Here is a 25,022-nt window from a genome sequence, read left to right as displayed (position 1 = left end):
GAGAGCATTCTAAATAAAAAGCACTTGTGTGCTTAAATAAAGCAGCTTGAGGCTAAGTTTCTAAAATACATCCTATTCACAAGATAGGGAGCAACACAGCAGACAAAACAGGGGAAATGGAGGTTTCCTGGAATCAGTCTAGCAATGACCATCACAAAATACAGAAGTTCTTGTCTTAGAAATGGTGACTCTATTCTATAGAATAATTACTCATAGGTTGACATTCACCTCAAACATTGCTCAACTGAGAAAAATACTTGAAGCGGTTAACAATGGAAAGTAGTATGCACATTTCAGTTAACAATGATATATTCATATGACATTTTAAAATATCTAAAACAAGTTTTTCCATGTAAAGATTTTAAATATTTATTAAATATTTATTAGTTTTTATTCATTTATTTTAGTTTTTTTATTTGTTTGTTGCTTGCTTGCTTACTTGCTTGGGTTTTTTAGACAGTCTCTCTATTATGTAGTCTTAACTATCCTGAAACTCACTCAGGCTGGCATAGAACTCACAGAGATCCTCCCACCTCTGCCTCCTGGGTGCTGCGATTAAAGACATGCATGACCACAGCCTGCCAGATTGTGTGTGTGTGTGTGTGTGTGTGTGTGTGTGAGAGAGAGAGAGAGAGAGAGAGAGAGAGAGAGAGAGAGAGAGAGAGAGAGAGGCGAGATTCCCCTCTGTATGCTGTGAATACCACTGGTTAATAAGTAAGCTGTTTTGGTCCTATTGTAGCACAGAATAGGGCAAGGTAGAAATTCCAAGCAGATAGAGGAGGAGAGAGTAGGTGGAGTCAAGGAGAAGCCATGTAGCCACTGCAGGAGACAGATACCCCAAAACCACATGGAGATACACAGATTAATAGAAATGGATTCTTTTAAGATATAAGAGTTAGCTAAAAATGTGGCTAAACTATTGGCCAAACAGTATTGTAAATAATAAAGTTCTGTGTGATTATTTTGGGTCTGGGTGACTGAAAAAAGAACGAGTGGTCTCCGTGTGTGTGTGTGTGTGTGTGTGTGTGTGTGTGTGTGTGCCATAGAGTACAGTGGCCACAAAGGTCAGAAGTAGGCATTGTCATCCCTTGGAGCTAGGCAGCTATAAACCACCCAGCGTGAATTCTGGAACTGAACAAAGATCTTCTGAAAGAGAAACAAGTGTCCTTAGCCACTGAGCTGTCTCTCCAGCCAGCCCCATACTTATTAACTCAAAGATTAGCATCTCTCTCTCTCTACACACACATACACACACACACATGTATATGTGTGTTTAATCAAACATAAGATGTAGGAAACAAGAACTAGGAGTATAGAGAAATTATATTCATTGTTAATAGTGATTATTTCTCATTATTCTTTTTCCATGCTAGAAAATGAAACCTGGGCTTTGGGCATGCTAGGCAATTGTTCTATCACTGAGCCAACACACCAACCCAATAATGATTATTTTGCTGTGTTAAGAAATGTGGGGGCTGGAGAGATGGTTCATTCAATAAAGTACCTGCTATGCAAGCATGAGGAAAAACCTGAGCTCAGATACCCAAATCCATGTAAAATCTGGACAAGTGGCTTGTGTCTATAACCCCAACACTGCTGGGCAGGCTGGTCCCTGGAACCAGCCAGACTTCCAGGTTGATGAAGGCCACATTTAGTGGAAGATGCTGTCTCAAAGCATAAAGAGGGAGCAGCAGAGGAAGACTACTGATGTTACCCTCCGCCCCACACAGAGGCTTGCATACACACAGAATAGCACTAAAATAAAGAAGAAACATGAGGTTTTTGCTTATTCTTTTAAATTTCTGTGCACACTTTCAAATTTTATTAAAATGGCCTGACCCACTTCCGTAGAGAAGAAATGAAGTATCCGGGGAAAATGCTCTGAGAGTGGAAGGCCTCATTAATTAGGGAGACCCAGTGTCCCGCCTCTCAGGGATCTGGAGACTGTATAAATGAGAAGACAGATCTGATTGGACAGATTTAAATCCCATCTGAGGCCAAGCTAGGGGCAGCAGCTGTGATTCACTTCCCAGAACCTTACAAGCAATAGAGAAAATGCTTGTCTGGTGTCGTTGCCTTAACTGCAGCATGACATGGCGTATGAAAGTGAATTATTGTCTTGGAATTAAAACAGTGGGGTTACCTTGACCTACCCACTAGCTGGCCGGCAGTTCTGGTGACTGTGTGCTCACCCTGGAACCCACATTCTTCTCATTTATAACACAGTCTTCTTTCACCCAGTGCAGAGGTGAGGACGGCTGTAGGAGGAGGTCGCTTGTTCATTCCCAACTGCTCAGCCCCGAAATAATCACACAGAAACTATATTATTTAAATCACTTCTTGGCCCATTAGCTCTATCTTTTCAATGTCTAACTCTTACATATTAATTTAACCCATTTCTATTAATCTGTGTATCACCACATAGCTGTGGCTTACCAGATAAAGTTCTGGCATCCGTCTCTGGTGACTACATGGCTTCTCTCTAACTCTGCCTTCTCTCTCCCAGCATTCAGCTTAGTTATCCTCACCTATCTCTATTCCCCTATAGCTCTGCTATAGGCCTAAAGCAGTTTCTTTATTCATCAATGATAATCACAGCATACAGAGGAAAATCCCACATCAGATGGCTCAACTTTTTGCTTCAGGGATTCTATATTCCTGAGTTTTCCCAACTGTCGAAATGTATTTGTAACCACCAAATCAATCTTCCCTGTGTTCGGAGTCAGGAAATGTTTGAGGCTCCCTTAAACATCCCCACAAGTGATGAACCAGGCAAACATCAGACTTCCTATTTCAGCTTTCACACTGTGAACAAGCGTCCTTTCACAATCCACCAAGTGCCATGGTAGTAACACTATCAGGAGGTGTGACCTTATTGGAGGAAATATGTCTTTGTCAGGGTGGGCTTTGAGATCTCATATATGCTCAAACCATGTTCAGTGTCTCAGACCACTTCCTGTTGCCTTTGGGTCAAGATGTAGAAGCACAATGTCACTTGAACTAGCAGGTGGCATACTATAACTACTTTTATTGGGGGCCTAGAGCTCATTTTCTGAAGAAAGACAAAAGCACAAAGGCTTTGTGTCTCCTGTGCCTGGGCTACATTTACAGCAGCAGTTCACTTTTATTTCCTGGGTCACCTGCTCACCCAGGCAAAGATCTTACAAGGATAATCTCCAAAACAATGTCACTATGATGTTTTGGACCAAAGGCAGTTACTGATTTTCTTTTCAGAGAGCCTTCTTCCATTAAAGAAAACAGGCATTCAGTCTCTTCCCAGTCAATTCTGTCTCCTCCCGCAAGGACACAACTCTAACTCATCACCAGTGGAGAGTCTCAGGGTCTGCAGCTTTCAACATCAGTGTTTCTGGAAGAGACACCAGAAAGAAAGTTGCTTAAAAACACAGGGAGGAACTGGAGCGATGGCTCAGCAGTAGAGATCACTGGCTGCTCTTCCAGGGGACACGAGCTCAATTTCCAGCACCCACACGTGCTGTGAGACAATGGTCTTTTATCCTGCCACTTGTATTATTTTTAATAAAATACTGGTTGTCCAGTGGCCAGGGAGGAAGAAGAGGTAGGGCAATAAGAACAGGAGAATTCTGGGAAGAGAAAGCTCAGTCTGCAGTTGTGACCCAGATACAGAGGACCCAAGATGTGACTGCCTTGCTGAAAAAGGTACCAAGCCACGTGGCTAACACAGATAAGAATCATAGGTTAATATAAGTTAAAAGAATTAGTTAATAAGAAGATCCTGAGATACTGAGCCAATCATTTTATGATTAATGTAGGCCTCTGTGTGTTTCTTTGGGACTGAACGGCTGCAGGACCGGGTGAGACAAAAACCTCAGTCAACACAAATGGCTGCTCACAACTGTCTGTAATTCTAGTTCCAGGAGATCTGGCACCCTCACACAGACATACATACAGGCAAAACACCAATTCATATAAAAATAAATAAATCTTTTTAAAAAGCAAGAAAATGGCCATAGCTTGTGCTCACCCTGAGAAAACACCAAAGTTCAATAAGCAGGTTTGTAAAACCCTAGTACTCTTAGAAAGTCTCATGGCCACACAAGGCAAAGGGAGACAGAGATGCGGTCACAGGTTTGAAGACAATAAAGAGCAATGACCGCTAAAGCAATGCTCAAGTCTGGAGTGGATCCTAAAGCAGAAAAGGGGGTTGGAGAGAAGGAAATAGAACTAAACACAGTCGTTAGAGCCATGGGGCCAGGCTGCTTTATATATATATGTGTGTGTGTGTGTGTGTGTTTCAAGACAGAGTTTATGTGTGTGTGTGTGTGTGTGTGTGTGTGTGTGTGTGTGTGTGTGTGTTTCAAGACAGAGTTTCTCTGTAGCTTTGGAGCCTGTTCGATAACAAGTTCTTGTAAACCAGGTTGGCCTTGAACTCACAGAGTTCCACCTGCCTCTGCCTCCTGAGTGCTGGGATTAAAGGTGTGCGCCACCACCGCTTGGCATGCTAATGATATCTTGAGCACGTTTAGTGTTTGTGTTATGAGAGGCCAGAAGAAAACTCAAGAATTCCTACACTACATTCACGACTCTTCTCTGCGACTATCTGAGCTGTGAGAATAAAGGAAAGGAGAAAAGAGTGGCTGTGCAGAACAGACTCATCCTGCACCCGAGAACGGATTGTGAAGCGAAGCCTGGCTGTGGGGGCCGTGTACAGTCAGCTGCTGTGCTCCTGGGATGGGTTCATCTCGCCCATGCAGACTCATTGCTTTCTCACAAGGACAGGAAATGGTTCTTTTCCCGGTGCTGTGTAGGCTGAGCACTCTTCCCAGAGCCTCTACTCTCCTGCCTCAGAACAGATGTTTCAGAACGAACTAACTGTTGAGCCCTCTTCCCTTTTCCCAGTCAGGATAAAATTGTCTGTATGGGAGGGTGACCCAGACGCCCCTTTGGGGAGAGGGTCGCTCCCCTGCAAAGGCTGTAGTAGTCTACAGAAAGCATCTTCTCTCAGCAGGAGCTCTGAGAACAAAAATCTCAAATGTCCTGGGAAACATGTTCCCAAGGCTCCCAATGTGCCCTTATTATATGATCACAGTTATATCTAGCTTGATGTCATTACAAGTGGCCCCTCCTTCAAGTGCTTTTGAAGGATCTTTGCTGCTTAAAACCGTCTACTAATATAGTAACTGGCCGTCACACAGGTATGATCCAAACAGATGGACACACAGCCTAAAATAGTGGAAATTTATTTTCTTCTCCACACCCTACATGAACCAGCCCCTGATGATCGTCAGTAGTTGGGGAAGCTCCCTGAGCCCTTAACAATCTGACTGTCCTGGCTTTCGAACAATAGATGTGACCATAGCGGATATAGTGAACTGAACCTCTAGACCTGCACCTCCACTAAACGTGTTTAATTACAAGAGTTGCCATGGTCATGGTGTCTCTTCACAGCAATGAAAAACGCTAAGACAGTTAGCCTACCAGATCAATAGCTTTACAATATCACTGTCTCAAGTGCTCTGAGCCCCCGAACACTCCAGGGCTACAAATAAATTTCTGATTAGAAACCATGAGGTGCTGGGGTTGACCCATGACTCAAGAGAAGTGGCAACAGTGCTGGCACCGAGCAGTGGCTCCAGCAGTGCCATTAGGGATGAGAGGAAGCACTGGCATCCATTAGACTATTGCTATGTCCCAGCATCTGTATTGAACACCATGTGAGGCACGTGAACTCTTGTAAGACTCTCCTCTACCTATAAACGTCATCTCCCATATGAATGACAGACATGTGAAGCCAAGCAACTTTCCAGTCATCTTAGAGCTATTAAACATATCAAAGGAACAGCATTGCACTGACCCCACTTCTACAAGCTTAGGGACGACTTTGCACTAGGCGCTATGTTTGATGATGATTAAAATCAAAAAGTTCTGTATGCCTTTCATCCCAATTGTCACAGAAAAATGGCCTCTGGAAGATGCTTCAGGCTGCAGGCCCTGGAAACCATTCTGGGCCTCCTTCCTTTGTTTCCCATCTACCCTGGAAGGCAGCTTGCTGGAGCCCATGGCCCTACAGACTCTTGAGACATAGTCAGGCCCAAACTGTGGCTCCCAGAGCTCTCTCTGCTCTCCGAAACCTTGGATTCACACAGCTGCCTCACAGCCAGTGTTCAAATGCAACTGACCTCCCACAGCCTTTGTGGTACATTCTGACAAAGCATCCAAGCCTACCTGCCAAGACAATGTGTCTCTTCTACGTATCTGTCCTATGAGTGTCTTTCCAGGTCATTTCTGACCAGCGTGGATGCAGAGAAAGAGGATCGGCCCTTGTTCCCTTGAGTCTCAAAGCACAAGTGAGCTTACGACTCTCTAGTCTCTGTCTCCTTTTACAACACATCTTATTACAATAATGGTCTCTACCAAGAAGGATGAAAATCCCTTTCTGGCTCCCTGCCTCCCTGCTTCCCAGGCTCCCTCTCAGCCTCCCAGCCTCCCTTTGCCTCTTCCCTTGCTTTCGTGATGTCATTTGTCTTAAACCCATGAAATATCAGCGAGTCACAATAGAAGCTCTCTCTCATCTTGCTACCTTTAGGACCTTAACACCGTATTAGCAGACTCTAGCTAATCAGCTGAAGACCCCTGGTCAGTCAATAAGCAGCACCATGCACACGACCTGTGAGGGAGGCCAACTTAGATCACCTCACCATTGCTGTGCTCACAGATGCCGGGAGCACCCGGATGCTCCCCAGCAAGAACAACTGAAGAACTACAAGGCTGAGCTCAGCATAAATGTTGACCTGCAGAATCTCAAGTCCATTAACTAAACTTGCTTTGCAACAATAGAGCTAATAGGTAACGTCAGGATAATTTTGCTAGATGTAATTTGTACAGAAGAAACTAAGACTTAGTCAAGTCCAGCCAGGGGCATGTCTGGATTTCATAGGGATGCAGATAGCAATTTTACCAACCAGCACTGTGAAACTACGAGCGACTCCACTATCCATCTTTATCTAGGGTTCAGATGAGCAATTGCAAACCCGAAGTCCCGATCCACTGCACACAAAGCCATAAGTAACACGTTGGGAAAGTACTAATGGCAGCATGTCAAACAGCTGCCCTCCTAGAAACGGAAACCTGTCATTTATTGAACAAGACAGTAAAGGTTCCCTTTGGTGGGGGCTCCTGGGGCATGCACATTCTTGGTGTTTCATATTATTTACATCATTTGTGTTCAAATGCTGGAGAGATTATATATTATTCCCTTTATTGTCATTCCTAATTGTTCTAGCTCCTTCTTTACTGCAAACTAGAGAAGAGCGTGCAGGGTAAATGTATAAGTTGCTCAAGGTCACAGCTGGTAAATAGCAAGGCTGAGATCTGAAGGGAAGGAGCCTGATAGCCAAGGTCATTTTCCAAATAAAAACATTACACAGCTTGGTTTTTTCCCACAATGTGTATTTAGTTGTCCAGGGTCAGTTATAAAAATAATTCTGGTCCCAGGAAAGAACACGTAGTTGTTGATGTGGCACATAGACCTCGGAAGTAACACGAGACTTCTAAGCACACACACACCAATGGGAAGTCTTCCTAACCAAAGGGATTATGGGTGGTTTTTACTTTTTTTTTGCATATTTCTGCATCTTTTGAAAAATTTCTGCAATAAAAGTTTTCAACTTTATTGTGGGAAACATGCTACCATTTTGAAATCCCTCAATATGTTAACATGTGTTAAATGTTAGGATGAGTGCTGGGCACATAGGTATGTAACTCAGCACTGAGTGCTGGGCACACAGGTATGTAACTCAGCAGTGAGTGCTGGGCACATAGGTATGTAACTCAGCACTGAGTACATGTTCAGCTTGTGTGAGCCCTGGGTTCAAACCTCTAAGTTAACATTAATTAATTAATTAGCATCAAGTTTTAACTGCACAAAGTTTCAGGTTACCATGTAAAAAAAATTTCAAATTAAAGCCATCAATTAAAGTGATTAATCCACTAAAGCAGTTGTTTATCCTTGCATCAAATGGGCAGCTTTTAAATGTCAGCCTTCAGTGTTTCCTGGAGTCCTAGGAGATGCTGCCTAGGGCATAAGTGACACAGCCTCTCTGGAATTGAATTTAGCAATTTGTGTGAAGAAAGAGTCCATGCGATATGATGTAATAACAAGGAAGTACTGCTTAAGTCAACCAATCAGAAAAAAATAAAACACAAAGTCTTAGAACATGAAAAGGAAGAGGCTATAAAGCCCAGACAATAGAAGACAATGCAGTCATAAAGTCATGTTCTTTGGAAATGGTTAATACCATGCATCTCCCCTGTTACTCTGCCGTGGCATTTGAAGAACAGAATATAATATGACAAAGAACAATATGATTGTATGTGATTGTGTGTGGATGTGTGCACAGAGGTGTGTGTGTGTGTGTGTGTATGTGTGTGTGTGTGTGAATGCACCAAAACTTTAAGCATTACCACTGAGTGGGACATCCCAAATCGCTTTACTTGTCTGCTCAGTAGTCCCAAGTGACCCCCTTCTGACTCGAGTACCCCTGAAACCAGGAGATCCTAAGATGATCAAAAGTCAGTAGGAAGGAGTTCAAGGTCAGGGCCCCTGCTCCAGATCTTGGATGACAGTTAAATAAACCTTGACTTTGATGTAAACTCTCATTTTTAAATTTCCCATTAGCTTAGAAAGATGAATAAAATATGGCAAGATATGGAATAGAAATAGGTCATAAAGAAGTGCCAGGGAGGTGTAGTGCAACCTTAAATCCCAGGACTTGAGGGTAGAGGTAGGTGGATCTCAGTGAGGTCAAGTCCAACCAGATCTACACAACAACTTCCAGGCCAACCAGAGCTACACAATGAGGTGCTGTCTTTAAAATAATAATAATAATTAATAATAATAATAATAATGTGAACACGATGGCAGAGACTCAAATAAGAAATACACAAAAACAAAATCATATACTACTATATCCTGCAATGCACTTGCCACCCTTTGCATTATAAATCTACACAGCATTTTAGAGCAATTTCATTTGATGCCAAGCCAACATGACCTCTGTGCATGGCACCCCCCACAATGTCAGGAACGTCAAGTAGTTCAGAATCATTTTTAGAAGGTAATGAATGGGTGTAGCTTCTGAGCCAGTAGGCCAGCTCCAATCTCTGTATGCAGCCTGAAATTTTCACCCTGAGAAAGCTATCAAGTAAAGGGAAGAATTTAATGTATATATTAATTATATATAATTAATTAATATGATATATATATATATCAATAAGTTCCCCTCCTTTCCTCTCCCCTCCCCTTTTACCCTCTCCCATGATCCCCAAGCTTCCAATTTTCTCTGGAGATCTTGTCTTTTTCTACTTCCCATGTACATTAGATCCATGTATGTCTCTCTTAGGATCCTCTTCATTGTCTAGGTTCTCTGGGATTGTGAATTGTAGGCTGGTTTTTCTTTGCTTTATGTCTAAAAGCCACTTATGAGTGAGTACATATGATATTTGTCTTTCTGGGTCTGGGTTACCTCACTCAATGTGATGTTTTCTAGATCCATCCATTTGCCTGCAAATCTCAAGATGTCATCCCCCCCTCCCCGCCGCCCCACCAACGCTATGTAGTACCCCACTATGTAAATGTACCACATTTTCCTTATCCATTCTTCAGTCGAGGTTGTTTCCAGGTTCTGGCTATGAGAAGATATATTTTTAAAAACCAAAACCATACAGAGTTAACACTTGCCCTGAGAAGTCTATGCCATACCGGAAGACCACATTCAGAGGTCACACCTGGAGGTCACACACTGGGGAAATGCATAAGCCAGTGGGAGAGCCCCTCACATTTTCCCTGCTCTCATCTGTGAAACACCACGGTTTGAATGGTTGCCTTGTTTCAGCAGTGAGGGTGACGGGATATTCCACACGCATGAGAAATTGAAAGATGATGCTGATGGTGCCCACCCAAACCCTCATGAGTAGCAGTCAAAATAACAACTACTACATATACACATACAGTATAAAATAATAAATACGCATATACACATATAGTATAAAATAACAAATATACACTTACACATATAGAAGTTTTTTTAAAAAATATCATCACTTGGGCAAAAATAAACTGGAAATTTATACACACTCAGATGTAACTTCTAACTTCATGTGCTATTTAAGTTTACTGACTTTAAGTTAAATAAGATGTAAAATTCAGTCTTTTGGTTATGTTCCTTACATTTTAAGTGTTGACCGGTCACATTCAACAGAGGATACCACGGCTCTGTGGAACACTGCTGGACCAGAGCAGGTGTGGCTATCAAAGCATTGAATAATGTTAAGGGTTATTTCACTTTGAAGCAAATCCAGCAATGAGAGCTTGATCTGTCTTCTGTGAAATTCTGGCCACCTTTCCCCAGAAGGAAAAAGACAAAAAGGCCGGGACAATGTGATCGCTGTTACTAAAAGAAGCTTACGTTCTGTCTTCACAGCAAAAAGCGGCAGAACTCAACCTCAGATGGTGACACTGGCGGGCCGCAAGAATGATGGAGAAAGAGAAAGAATGTGAAGATAAGCAGAACAGGCATCCTGCCTGGTGCACTTCTTGCCCTCCGGTTCTCTTGACCTCGTACAGAAAGCAATGGCACGGGGAGAAAGTCTAGATGTTAGGGAGAGAACTTCCTTTTCTGCCCTATCAGGAAGACTCCAGTCCAAGTAGCCAAGAAGAAACCCACAAAGAGATGCATGAGTTGAGATTCTCTGTAGAAACGGTAGCTACTGTCAGTAACAGAGAGGCTGGCAAGCCTGGGTCTGCAGCACAGGCTGGGACAAGACCCAGAGAGGAGTAGCAATTGCAGTCTTGAGGCAAAACTCCTTGCACAAGGGACTTTAGTCTTGATTGTGCAAGGCCCGCCCACATTACAGGGAGTAATACATTTTACTCGGGGAGGGGAAGGCACTGTTTAATGCTGGTCACACGTAACCTTCACAGCAATCTTTAGACTGATGTTGATCAAACAGCCGGGTGCTGTCCTCACTGATGAGAACAGCCAACCATCACAAGGATGGGTGTTATGGAATCTTTAATTGGGGTTCGTCTGTCAAGTCCCTTTCTTGAATTTTTCCCACAGCAGGAGAGCAGCGCAAGAAGAGGCTGCAATGGTCCGTAGCTGCTGCACTGGCAGGCGAGGCTCTTGTAGCTGCCTCCCATCTTTTCATGAACAGTCTGCAGATGCTGGCGAACAGGTCTCCTGATGTCACCACCAGGGTTACCTTGAAGACAGCAGAGAGCGCGGCCTCCCTTCCAAAGCCTTCCTAAGACACTGAAAACTGGAGTCCCATCTTTTTAATAATATGGCCACTTGAGACATTTGTGAAATAAGTGACATGTTCATTAACACTTTAAGTACTTCCTGTATAGGAATAAAGAGGGGGGGTTATTAAAATAATCTTTCTAGACTGCGAAGAGTAGCTTGAATTCTTCCTGCAGTTGGTATATAGAAAAGGAATGAATTTTCTGACCTGGAAAAATAATGAAAAATTCTTTCCATGATCTTTGTAGTTTTACAAGGATTATGTTTTTCTTTTCTTGTTTTACTGAGATGTGATTAACAACTTATGTGTGTTTAAAGTGTACAATGTGGTTTTTTGTTGTTAATCTTTTTTTTATTTATTTATGTGCATTGGTGTTTTGCCTGCATGCATGTCTGTATGAGGATGTTGGGTCGCCTGGAACTGGAGTTACAGACAGTTGCGAGCCACCCTGTGGGTGCTGGGAACTGAAAGAGCAACCAGTGCTGCCAACTGCTGAGCCATCTCTCCAGCCCTGAGAAGGCTGCACACCTTCGCACACCATTCTCAGACACGCAGTCCCATGGGAGACTGCTTCATTCTGTTGATGGAGCAGGTGAGGAGCATCCAGAGGTGAAGTGATGCTCTTCCAGTCACTGAGCCACCTCCTTAGCCTCGCCTAAAGTCTTTCATGGTTGTAAATGGGATTCTTGTCTTAATTTTTCTCAACTTGATTATTGATTTCTAAAAATATTTATCAATTTTTGTGTTTTAACTTTAATGTCTTACAACTTCAGTGCATCTCTTTGTGAGCCCTAAGAGCGTTCTTAGAATTGGGGTTTCTATGCACAGGACCATAATGCAGGGTTGAGGTTTCCATGCACAGGACCATCCATATGCAGGGTTAGAGTTTCCATGCACAGGACCATATGCAGGGTTAGGGTTTCCATGCACAGGACCATATGCAGGGTTGGGGTTTCCATGCACAGGACCATATGCAGGGTTGGGGTTTCCATGCACAGGACCATATGCAGGGTTGGGGTTTCCATGTACAGGACCATATGCAGGGTTGGGGTTTTCATGCACAGGACCACCTGTAGGGTTGGGGTTTCCATGCACAGGACCGCCTGCATAGTTGGTGTTTCCATGCACAGGACTGTCTGTAGAGTTGGTGTTTCCATGCACAGGACCGTCTGTAGAGTTGGGGTTTCCTTGCACAGGACCATCTGTAGAGTTGGGGTTTCCATGCACAGGACCGTCTGTAGAGTTGGGGTTTCCATGCACAGGACCGTCTGTAGAGTTGGGGTTTCCATGCACAGGACCGTCTGTAGAGTTGGGGTTTCCTTGCACAGGACTGTCTGTAGAGTTGGGGTTTCCTTGCACAGGACTGTCTGTAGAGTTGGGGTTTCCTTGCACAGGACCGTCTGTAGGGTTGGGGTTTCCTTGCACAGGACCGTCTACAGACAGATGACTTTACTTCTTTCTGATTCGATGCCTTTAATTTCTCTTTCTGGTCTCACTGCCCTTTTCAGTACACCCCGTCTCCAGCTGAACACTAGCGGTGTGGCCTTTGACTGAGAATGTCCCCCGTTGGCGCCAATCTTCAGTCGGAGCTGTGGTGAGAGAGATCTTTGCAGGTGTGGCCTTGTTGGTGGAAGTGGTGTTTGAAGAGTTCACAGACTCATGTCCTTTCTATTTGATCTCTCTGCTTTGTACTTGTGGTTCAATCTGAGCTTCTGCCCCAGCTACTGTGACTGCCACTCATTGTCACGTCTCCCTGCACAGCAGACTCCTGTTCTTCTGGAATGTTAAACTCCTTCCATAAATCGCCCTGATCGTGGTGTTTATCACAACAATGGAAAAGTACAGTTACTCTACAGTGGGTAAGGATCTTCAAGAAAAAGTTTACACTTTCTCCCATTGATTATGATGCTGGCCATGGGTTTTTCAATACTGGCCTTCATTTACAGCATGCAGCACACATATACATATATGTACATATATATGTATATGTATACATATATATGTATATGTGCAAGTACATATACAGATGTTTTTAAGGAGCAGTAGAATAGACTTAGAGAGCTTAAGCGGGTTATAAACACAGGATCAATGGGTTAAATGGTATATTTGCACTAAAGAAATAGACTTGGAGGAAGAACAAATGATTGTTACTTTGAGAATCATCTCTTAATTAATTCAGAAGCCAAACACAGGGAATCAAGAGAAGTAGAGCCTTGTTCCCACCACCCATTAGGAAGAGAAGCAAGAAAGAGAGAAGATCCTGAAAAAGAGTGTCTCAGAAACCAAAGGCTACTTGAAAGACCCCAAACAAAAGACCAATGCCTTCTTTCCAGAAAAGGTCTAAGATTAAGGACTTAGTTACAGAGCCCATATATAGGGCTCTACGCATACATGTTTCCATGAGAAATTCACTAAAGTTCTAAATGACTGCCAGACAAGTAGATCACAGAAGCAAGTTTTTGACTCTAAAAAATGTAAATTATATTTCATCCAGAGAAATAAACCTTTTAATAATTTATTATTAAACTTGCCCACTCAAAAACGAAAGGAATCTGATGCAGCTTTCTTTTAAAGTTGATCATAAAATAATACTGTTGAGATAGAAATCAAAACCAGAAAAGAAAGACACAAATATCTCCACCACAAAGGTTGACTGAGCCCCAAGCTTTCTGGCAGCCAAATGAAAGGAAAACACAGCGAGTTAGTTAGGCAAGGCCTTGGAGGAAAACATACAAATGCTTCAAGGGAGAAAAATCTTTCTTTCTGCTAATACATTTTCCTAAAAGGATTCACCCCAAGATTAAGCAATAATGAAGAACAGGTTGCATTATGGATGGTGTTGCTTGCACTGGTGTTTCTTAAAGACTGCTGTATTTTGTCTTGTCTTATTTTTGTTTCAGCTCTTATATAGAAAAGGGGAGTGGGCATGTTGGCGACACTATAATTGTATAGTTTTAGAAAAATGCCTAAAATGTAAACAACAAGGTACAGTTTGGCTTTAAGTCACACACAGGCAAACAGCAACCACTAGAACCCAGCAAGATGCCAGTCCAGGGTAGCAGCCAATAGAACTGGCTTTCATCTTCAAATCTACCAAAGGCTGTAAAGAACTGCCAGTAGCCTAATAAATAAATGACCATGCCAAAAGAATAATAGTGCCAATGGGATTTTAAGGGGGCTTTGATGTTTTATTATAGTCCAAAGCCTTTAGAAGTGTAGTATTTCCATTTTCACGTCAGAAGCAGGGGGATGGCTGCTCTTATTCTGAGCAATAGTCAAGTGTGCCCGCAAAAGGGCAAGGCTCATGGCAGCGCTGCAGAAAACAGGAAGTGGAGCTCAGGTTGGGGCCACCAAATGCTAATGAATGGCAAGAGAGAGGGGACAAAGACACAGAGAGACCACAGAGTCTGGGGCAAAGGAGAATTCCAAAAGGAAGTGATTAAAAACTGCCAAAAAGCCTTCTTTAATTGCAGACATCCAGAAGAAAAACAACTTAACAACGGCTTTAGGAATTTTGGAGTCTAGGGAGAGGAGTTGTCACTTAAGAAAAGTCACATAAACCAGTAGTAATGGCCCATGTCTTTATTTCCAGCACTCTTTGAGTTCAAGGCCAGCCTGGTCTAGCATAGTGAGTTCCAGGATAGCCAACACTCAATAATGAGATCTTCTCTCAAAGATGCGGGGTGAGGGGGTGGGGGAGGGGGCACATAATATACAAATATTATATATTAAATATAAACATATAAATGATACATAAAATGCATTTATACCTCATGCTTCTAGTAGAGGACCGCACGGGCAGCTGTATCTGCATGGGCATCTAAAGCCCTGTGACTGTTGCTGTAGAGAGAGAGGGTCTTCTGGTCTTCGGTGGGACAGGGGAGCAGCAGTGTGCAGTGCTCAGATGTGCGCCCATTCTCACCTCTCACTGGTCCTGTGACAGCAAACCAGCAGCAAGGCTGGAAAAGGGAGACCAGAAGTAGGGGGAGTGAGATGGGACAAGGTCCAAAGGACTTACTACAACAGCGCCATCCACAAAGAAGGGAGGGCAGTGACGCTTTCAGAGAGTTCTGGGGTGGGGCGGGGCAAGAACGCCAAGGAAAATGGCAGAGGAAGAGAAAAGGGAAAGGGGGAGGCAGGAAGAGAAAGGGCAGAAGAAAAGGTTCTTGTTATGTTCACAGGGAATCTTAGACCCTCGGAGATTTTTAAATTCAAATCCAGTTTTGCAGGAACAAAGTAAGGGGCTCCAGCTCAGGAACACACTGCAAGTTTTCAGTAGACTTTTCTCTGTCAAACAGCAAAACAAAACAAAGCAAGGCCACCCTGTTACCTTAGGAAGGCAGTGCTGACATTCGTGTTCATAAGCAGGGCGTGCACACCCACCCTGGCTGCTGTGCATTTACCACCTGAATTTGTTTTTATCTTCTTTGAACCTGGTCATCTAAAGGCCTTCTCCTAAACTTAATGGATAATATTTCATGTTCCATTTAGGTTTAAAGTTAAAGTTCAAGGAGCCCTTGAACATCTTGCTCATTACAAGCCTGCCAAGACTGGGCATGTAGTTTTTTTGGGGTAAATAATTATTGCCTCTTTGTTACTTTAACAACTGTCTCTGAAGACAATTGGGCCCAGACATGTCAATTAGTGGCAGAATCATTAGTTCTTTGCAACAATAACTTTTTGATAGTGTCTACCTTGTCCTAGCCAAATTCTTCCACTGCCCTGTGGACTGGAGGTTTTTAAACGGTAGGCAGAAAGCATATATACAAAGGGAAAAAGTTGTGTTGTTTTTTTTTTTCCTGAGGGGAGAAAATTTAACTCCCGTCGTCAAACACGCTTATATACAGAGAACAGTCGTATGTTTTCCTTATATACAGAGAGGAATCATATGTTTTGGTTCTTCCAGTCACTTTGCCCAGGTCACTGAGATGGACACAGGATTTTGGTTGATGCTTGTTTTTCTTTTAATTATTTCTTTTATATTTTTTGAGTTTATAATTGAAAAGTTTCTGCCCCCCGATAAGCCTCTCCGTCGATGCTGCAATCCAAATCAGACCCAAACAAACCAAATTAGAAAAAGCCCAGGATTAATGTATAAAATGCTTGGGGTTTGATTTTCCAGCGCTCTGGAGAGAAGATAGGGAAGGAAGACTAAAAACCCACATGTCTGTTTGGGGTGGGAGAAGTTTAAATACCCTGTGGGAATGGTCCTGAGCATCTCTGGGGGAGGAGGCCTGTTTGGTGGGTTTTCTGAGAAGTATTAGGGCTTGCAGAGAGACGGAGGACAGGGTTGAAATGGAATTTCCATGGGAACATACAAGACTCTTTGGTTATATGGATGCCAGGGGCTGGGGAAAGCTTCCAGCAGAACAGTAATTACATCATTCCCTCCCTTTCTTCCCTGTAAACCCTCCTATAAGCCTCTCCTTGCTCTCTTTCAAATTCATGGCCTCTTATTTCATTAATTGTTGCCATACACACACACACACACACACACACACACACTTTTTTATTGTTTTACTGAGCTATATATTTTTTCCACTCTCCTCCCTTCTTTTCCCCTCCACTTCTACCCTCTCCTGTGATCCCCACACTCCAAATTTACTCTTTTTCTATTTCCCATGTAGATTTTAGGGTCCTCTTTGTTGTCTATATTGTTTGGAGTTGTGGGCTGTAGGCTGGTTTTTCTTTGTTGTATGTCTAAAAGCCACTTATGGGTGAGTACATATGATATTTGTCTTTCTGGGTTACCTCACTCAATACACACATTCTTAAATATGTAAATACAACCTGCTTGGTCTGTGTAATGTTACCTGTATGTATGTTTTCAGGATAACCAATTGGTGTGCTCCTCCCTAGGGAAGACTGTTTCTGCTCTCAGCATCCTTAGTTGCCCGTTGGTCTTTGCCTAGGGTTGAGGCCTGAGGCTTCCCCATCCCCATTAGCATGCCTGCTGTTGTCCCCTTTAGGCATTCCTGCTGGTGAGATTCTATGGGTGTAGCTTCTGACAGGCCTAAGAGAGGCAAAACCCTAGCTTCTATGTGCTCACAATCCTTCCTGCTCCTCTCCCTCAGTGGTCCCTGAGCCCCAGGTGCAGGAGCTGTGTTCTCTGTGGATCCCTTTGAGCTAGGTTCCACAGCTCTGTACTTTGCTTGCTTGCGGTTTTCTGTAACGGTCTCTTTTACAAAGAAGTTTCCCTGATGAGGGTGAGACTCCACGTGTCTGTGGGTAGAAGGACAAATGTTCCGACTGTAGGTGAGGATGATGCTGGTGGTGTTTATTTTTCACCAACATACATCCATCTACTCAGGGCAACTGCGCTTTAGATTTTGTTCAACTTTTTAAGCAAATTTCTCAACTTCTGATTTGGTGACTGCTATCAACCACACATATACACACACTAATACACACACAAATACACACGTGCACACACTGAAAGAAGGACACTCAAGTCACATTTTAGAAAGATGAATCTATTAATAAAATGCATTCCAATGCCCGAGAGAACTGGCAGGCAGGCCTGCGTGATAAGAAAAGGACATGAACACTTCGTGATGGGATGGAAGACGTATTTGAGGGTCAGTTCACAAGAAGTGTAATCATCTGAATCTGAGTGGTCAGAAAAATAAGAAAATCAATTCTGGCTCTGTTCTGAACCTGAACAAATACAAAGATGGCCCTGCCCTTGACTGAACTTACAGAACTGATTTTACACATGAGTGGATAATTTTCTGAAGTCAGTTCTGTAGAACATGTGTGTTGTAACTGTAATATTAAGCTGGGGTGTCACCCCAACCCTCTAACACGCCTGTATCCAGGAAGTCTGGGATGACTGGAAGCCGCTGGCCTGACAGTTGCCCTGGCTTGGACTCCAACTCCCATCCTGCCAAGCACTGACCCCTCCTTGGGGAGGGTCAGGACCACTCCCCCAGGCTATTTAGGCTTGCACCAGAAAGAAGAACACATGGTTTTGGGGTTTGCATGTGTGCGCCCTCTCTCTTTCCCCTGCCATGCTCTCCCGGCCACCTGAGTGTGCCATCTGCTAAACACGGGCATTTGATGGTCTGATTAGATTTCTTTGTGACACCAACAGTCCAAGTTTACATTTCCCGAGTCTTAGCCCCCAAGTTTCCTTTCTTCTTCCAACCCTACAGAAGATGGCTCAGCGATCAAGAGCACTCGCAGCATTTGTAGAGGATCTGGGTTCCTCTCTGCACCATCAGGTGGCTCACAACTGCCTATGTCTCTAGTTCTAAGTCACTTCAGATGCCCTTTGGCCTCCAACGGCACCTGTGCACACATAAGGAACATAAACTCACGCATGTAGGCACACACACACACTAATAGATATTTTAATAAGCTAATAAGAATTTAAAAATAGAAAAGAGTCTAAAATAGCTTAGAATCCCTGAGCAGGGGCAGAAGACCTAAAGATAGAAGAGGCACCATGCACACCTGAGCTGCTTCCAGGGTACCTGACATCTTACCATATCCTATACCAGTAGGGAATTTTGACCTAACACTAGGACCTGGTATCATATGGGAAGCAGTGCGACAGAGCTAGAAAAAGGTCTCGAGAAGTCTGCAATAAGTAAATAAATAAAATTAGAAACCGTATTTCTAAATAATTCATAAGAGATAGAAATCCATTTTGGAAACTACAAAAGACTCAATGCTGAATGTAAACAATAAAAATCTCCATATCAGATTTGCACAGTGAAGACAGCAATCATGCTTGAATAGGCAATTATAATGTCAATGTGTACTTTAAGACCAGAATTAAAACCATGAATTGAGACTTCAAACAGAGAAGAGATACACCATTTTCTAAATTTACCAAAATTAATTAGGGAAGAAATACTGAAGCTGAGCTGACTTATAATATGAAGGCCTCCTGAAGAGAGACTGGGACCAGGATCTTGTTTTGAGATTCAGCTTCCCTGGCCCACTCTCGCCTGTCAGACCAGAGCTTTGGGGGGGGGGGGGGGATAATGAGGATCCCTGTAATTCTGGCACAAGAGAAACTCTAAAGCTCATGATTTAAAAAGGCTACTTAGTAACGTTTTGCTTGTATTCTAATCCCTGACTAACAGCAGCAGACTTTTTAGAATCACTGTGTATGGGTGAGTGGCTTGCCTCAAGCCAGCTAAGGGTAGCTATGCTAATGTAAATACTGCATCTCACCCACTTCCCCGCCCACACTTGATGAGAAAATGGTATTTTAAAACAACTCTGGTGTCTGCTAGGAGTATCTAATTTTCCTAATGTCCTGTATATGTTCTAGATCTTCCTCTGTGGTCATGTCTCTCTCACTCAGTAGTGACATGACGAAGAAATGGCCAAGCTCCACTTCCTCTGAATGCACCAAAAAAGATCTAACAGTCCTATGCCTCTAAGTTGGTCTGAAGCCCTTCAAAGTGGAACCAAGAGACAAGGTGAAGAGAAACTAAGTAGACAGAAGGAGGGACAAAGCATTTTAAAGAAAATTTAGTAAAGATGACCAAAACTAGGGATGAAGCTGAAAGAGAAGGTCAACTCAAGAAAAATACTGAATTCTTTCTAAGCAATCAGGTAACCCTTTATTCTCTACATTTTTAAAAGATATTCTCCCAATGCATTGAAAGCATCATTTTTAAAATGTGGGCTTATAATGATCAAAGTTGTATTATATTAAGTTAACTTGCATTCCTAGCCTACATGCTGCATTTGAAATGCGCATAAGTTATCTATCATACTTCTCATACTCATACTTATATCTAAAAACTAGCTTTCCACTGGTTTTAGTCACTGGGCAAAGGACAGAGCCTTGGCCTCCCATTCAGCACACTTTCTTCTGTCGTTCTTTTAGAATGCCGTTCCTCTCCATCCACCACAAACTTTCAACAGCCTTTGTGCGTTGAAGGTTCCAGTTCCATAACTTCAGGTCAGGGTGGGGGTGCCTGGTCCATTAGAGTTGAATTAGCTGGATCTAAGAGAATACTGAGCTTTCATGGCCTAACTTCGGCGTGGTTTCTTTTACAATTCCTTGCCTGGCAGAATCCTCAAGCTGAGCACTGACTCACGCAGACTGTCCAATTAGGCCCTCTAATTAAGAGAACAAACTTGTTCACGTGACCTTGTATGGAGCTAACCAAAAGTGATTCTCAAGCACAGAAAAGACTCCCCCAGCGCAAAGGGAGCATGCTAAGCATGGCTAACTCACTCTTCAAATGTTTCTAGGAAAACATCTCCAGTGGGGTTCCTCTGTGGAGGCATAATTCTGGAACACTGGTGAAAACCATCTATCCTGTAGGTCAGGGCTAGTGGGTTGTTCTATCGAGCTAAATAAAAGCAGTAGCTATTTTGTATCTGTCTTTTCTCATGTAGTAATGTCTCATTGTTAATAAGACAGACAGACTGTTGTGCTCAAGGAACCATCTCTAAGGAAGTCAGGAATTCTACTGACTTTTATATTTTTGGTTGTGAGCCTAGCCATTCTACTGACTTTTCAAATCGTATCCTTGGAGATTTTTCATTTGGTTTCCATCTGATTAGCACAAGACCGGTGGGAGAAAGGGACCTGGGAGGACAGTCTTTGACAGTTCACAGGTGAGAAAACTGAGGCTCAGTGTTTGAGGGATTTGCTCTAGACCTCATGGCAAGAAAGTATCAAAGGAGAAACCACACTGCCTTAGTCACTTTCTCAGTGAAGAGCCAACCTCCCTGACAAAGGCAACTGAAGGGAACTCAGAATTCAAAAGGCCCAGGTAAGGGAAAGACTGGCAGCAGGCAGGGGAGGCAGAGTGGCAGAAGCTTAAGGCTGGCTGGTTACATCAAATCTGCACTCAGAAAGCAGGAAGGGGACAGGAAGTGGAAAGGGGACAGGAATCAGAAAGGGGCAGGAAGCGCTGCAGGACGCTCACAGGAGCCTGAGGGAAACTTCACCTGCAAACCACAGCACCAATTAGAAGATGCTTCTGACAGCGCGTATTGTCCCGTTTAAGTATCTAAGCAGACACCCATACTCCCCAGTACTGTCCCCATCCCAGAGGATTTATAAATCACTCCTTTTTCAGTTTACTTATGGAATAAATTCCAGAACAGGATCTTGGTTACCCGAAAAGAGTAAAATTTCTCTCTATGGGCCTTGTGGACAAAACATGTTGTTCCAGCTATACCCATCTTGAGCTTGAGTTAGGTAGGAGGTTCAGAAGTTCAATACCCTCTGAATGCGTTCTGAATGTGCTAGAGCGAGTTCAAGGCCAGTGTGAAGACATCAGTGAGCCCTTGTCTCCAAAAGTGAAAAGGGGGCTTCAGGAGCCCCCCTCCCCTATTTAGTTATGTTTAATGACCAGGCTGGCCTGCCTTTTTCTTCGGCACACTTGAATTTGGAGTAAGTATGAAGACGTGCTGGAACACTTGGGCTCCTAGCTGGAAGAGCAGTCTCTCTCCAAACGCTGCTGAATTTGGAAACAATTTGCTCGGAGCTACTGAAGATATGCCTTCCATTTTGCAGCACCCTGCTCACTCCTGTCAATCTTCCAACAACTTTCCCACTGCCTCTGAATCCAAACATCCTTCTTTCTCTTCTCTTTTTGATCTTCTGTCAGTCCATTCTCAAACGCCTTTTCCTTCCTTCTTTGTCTTTCCTGGTCTCTGTTTTTCAGACAGAGCTCTTCTGCAGCTCCAGCTTGCCTTAAACTTACGATCCTCCTGCCTCGGCCTCCTAAGCACATGTACCTCCACACCCTATTCCTCGCTGTTAACTCTGATCTTACCTCCTATCTACGGTGGAAACAGAAGCAAGCAGATGATGCCTGCCTCTTGGGTACTGCAGTATCTACGTGCCCTGTTGGGTCAGCACCACTGGCAGCAGGTCAAGGACTTCCTGTCCTACTGTCCCTAGACAAGACAGCCTGTGCTTGGCCAGAAATCCCTAAAAAGTCAGAGCCTGCTCTGGATATTGAGTTGAGATCCCACTCTGAAAGATTCCCACACAGATAGAAACACACTGTGACGGCACCCCACTTTCTGCTCTGAAGAACGGCCTCAACTCAACATCTGCATTTTCTCCCATCCATCACCACCCATCTGCCTGTTTCCCTACTGGACGAATAGACCATTCTTGTCAAGGCCATCAAGACCTTCGTCTTGCTTTCTCTGAGGTCACCTTAGAATTCCGGCCAGCTTCTTGGCAGCTCTGGGCATAGTGGATCACGTCTTCCTTGAACTGTATTCTGGGACACTACTACCGTATTTCCTCTTTCACTTCACCAGCTTCCCCTCCAAGGTCTCCTTCCATGCCTCTCTATTCCTCACCTCCATGGTGTGGAAGCCAAGCTGTCTTTGACTCTCTCCCTTCTTCACATTGCTATGCTCTCCAAAGAGGACTCTCATTCTCATGGCTTTAAATAACATAGAAAAAACCTAACACATACTTCAAAATATTCTACCTCTACACTGGGTAAGTCCTCTGGGTTTACTTGAATATCTGGCTGGCCACCAGGTACCACTCCTATCTTGTGGGTATTTCACACATACGTAAAACTGGGCTTTGGTGGAATTTGCCTTCCTGAATATGCTCCATCTCCATGGATGAGGGCAACCATCCTCACCTCTTCTCACAAAGATTCTTACTCAGTCTCCAGATTCTTCCAGAATCTTATTCTGTCTCATAACTTCTGTTGTTTCTAATCCAGACAGGCTTTTTGTTCCCACCCTTCAGCATCCTTCTACATCTTGGTAGTCTGTTTTTCACAGAGAGCATGGCATTTTAATAATTGAATCTGATCGTCTTTATCTCTTTCAACCCCTCCAATATCTTAAAGACAACTTATAACAATTTCTGCTGTGTTGTTGGGCGCACCGCAGAGATTTTCAACCATGAGTATATTGGCCCAAAAGCCCCTGAAATCCACTTGAAGTTCACCACTGGTCTCAACAAACCCACCATTCCTCTGAATGCTTCCATCTAGTGACCAATGCTGAGTCAGATCTTGGGACATACATGACTCCTCTGCTGGCCATGGGCTTAGGGACATTGGTGACCTTGCAATACCTGTATGGCAGTGTGACACACATCTGTAATCTTCTTGAAATAGTCCCATTTTATCAGAATCTTTGCCTACAGCATGGATCTTTAACTAAAGTTATATGAGGAGTGTATTTTGTTTAGTTATTGGTAGTCATGTCTCTAGAATATTAGCTAGAATATTAGCTCCCTGGGGGTAAATCTATTGTTTGTGTTGTTGCCCCACTGCCTAGGGCACTCAGTTACACACTGACTTCGTAAAATGTGTGATTTCTATAATCAAGCTTGAGATGATTAATATGTACAATAATTTTATAGCCTTTAATTGGTCTCCATCCAAAGCACTAGGACTTTAATTAAGACACAGTTTGACTCCAGCCACAACACTGCTTCGACAGTGCTCCGTTTAAGAATTCTGCTCTTGGAACCCTGATTGCTTTTTGGGCTGATGAGGGAGGGGGACTTGATTGGGGGAGGGGGAGGGAAAGGGGAGGCGGCGGTGGGGAAGAGACAGAAATCTTTAATAAATAAATAAATAAATAAATAAATAAATAAATAAAAAAGAATTCTGCTCTTGTAGTCCAATATGACACTTAAGGTTACCAATGAGATGAGGGGAGCCCTGATAACTGCTGTCTGTAGACAGAGCATCTGGAGAGCCAATTTTATCTGCTGGCTGTCAGGCCATTGTGTCTCTCACTGAAGAAATTGAGGACGCTGGAGAGTGAACTTGAAAATCTTTAAGGTGGTGTGTGTGTGTGTGTGTGTGTGTGTGTGTGTACATACATGCACAAGCATGTGGAATCCATGGATCAACAGGATATATTTCTCAAAGACTCTCTTTCAGACAGGGTCTCTTGATGAGCCTGGAGCTCACCAATTTCACCAGACTCCTGCTCGACAGGCTCCAGTGGTCCTTCCATTTCTGCCGCCCAGTGCTGGGCTTACAGGTGTTACAGGGCACCTGGCTGATGTGGGTAGTGGGGATTAAACTCAGGGATTGAACTCCTCATGCTAGCTCAGCAAACACTTCACAGACTGAGCCATCTCCCCAGTCTTAGGTCTTTTCCTCTAATATTAATTCCTGTTGTGGAATATTAGTTAAAGATACGCTGCATTTGTTTATGCTATGGAACATTTATTGAGCAATGCAAAGATGTGTTGCATTATTTTATGTTGCATTTGTTTAACTCTGTGAAGATGTGCTACTTTGCCTGCCTAAAACACCTGATTGGCCTAAAAAAGAGATGAATGGCCAATAGCAAGGCAGGAGAAAGGATAGACAGTGCTGGCAGGCAGAGAGGAGACAGGTGGGGAGGGAAGATCTGGGAGCAAGAGAAGGAGGACTCCAGGGGCACTCACCCAGATACACAGCCAACCATGGAGAAAGAAGTAAAAAAGGTACACAGAAATAAGAAAAGGTAAAAGCCCAGAGGCAAAAGGTAGATGGGATGATTTAAAGTTAAAGAAAACTGGCAAGAAACAAGACAAGCCAAGACCGGGCACTTATAAGTAAGAATAAGCTTCTGTGTGGTTTATATGGAAGCTGGGTGGTGAGCACCCAAAGAGCAAAGAGTAAAAAGAGTCAACATTTCCTTCAAGGAACATTACTATGAGAATACATCCTGAAAGCTTTGTCAGGCTGTGTCTGTGGCTGAGATCCTATTGCATTGCTCTCAGGGAGGCTCTGGGGTGAGAGGGAACCTTTAGAAAGATTGGGTCCTCAAAG

The sequence above is a fragment of the Alexandromys fortis genome, unplaced genomic scaffold (genome assembly GCF_014885135.2).
Source record: "Alexandromys fortis isolate MF-2015 unplaced genomic scaffold, M_Fortis_MF-2015_v1.1 scaffold_127, whole genome shotgun sequence".
Taxonomy (NCBI): Eukaryota; Metazoa; Chordata; class Mammalia; order Rodentia; family Cricetidae; genus Alexandromys; species Alexandromys fortis.
The sequence above is the reverse complement of the archived record's forward strand: the minus strand, read 5'-3'. Positions refer to the sequence as shown.